Genomic DNA, 729 nt, shown 5'->3' with positions numbered 1-729 from the left:
GGCCACTTTTGGATTATTGCTGTCATGTCTGGTCTTGCATACCCCAGTATCAGCTCGAACCATTTGACCGAATACCATAGAATACCACTTCAGCTGTTTCTCGCACGGCCAACTCTATGTTGAAGAAGATTTTTATCATACAGATTTGTTTGGCAAATACCTATTTCCTGTAGAAAAATTTATAATTTAAATATAAATATAAAAAACCATTACTAGGCATAGTAGTTAGTCATTAGGTTCTCAGTACATGTTAATTCTGTCTGTATTATTATAAACTGCTAAATGGTAAATATCACATAATCTTGTTAGATGCAGTTGTATGTTTGTTTGAGGTATAATAAATAAAACTGTTTTCAATCTGGGCACCAATCATCACTGTAAACACTAATAAATTCGTTAACACCAATCAAATAACACACTCTATGCTTGGTTTACTGAAATATGACATTACTTGATTTGTGGTGCCCCTTCCACAGAAGCCACAGAAGAAAGAATAGAACAGAACTATTAATTTTCAGCTATACATTGAGTGGCTATGCACCCCTACCTCTTACTGCCAGGAATATGTTGAGTTTGCAATAACCAAGCTTAATATTATAAATACTTCCTAGTATGTATATGTAATATAAGATTACATAGATTTCCAGCAACAATAAAAGTTGAAAATTTATTTATTATATTATCAATAAAACAAAAATTGCTTTCATTGACTAGAACTCATAATAAATC

This window comes from Leptidea sinapis, chromosome 1 (assembly GCF_905404315.1).
Source record: "Leptidea sinapis chromosome 1, ilLepSina1.1, whole genome shotgun sequence".
Lineage (NCBI taxonomy): Eukaryota > Metazoa > Arthropoda > Insecta > Lepidoptera > Pieridae > Leptidea > Leptidea sinapis.
The sequence above is the reverse complement of the archived record's forward strand: the minus strand, read 5'-3'. Positions refer to the sequence as shown.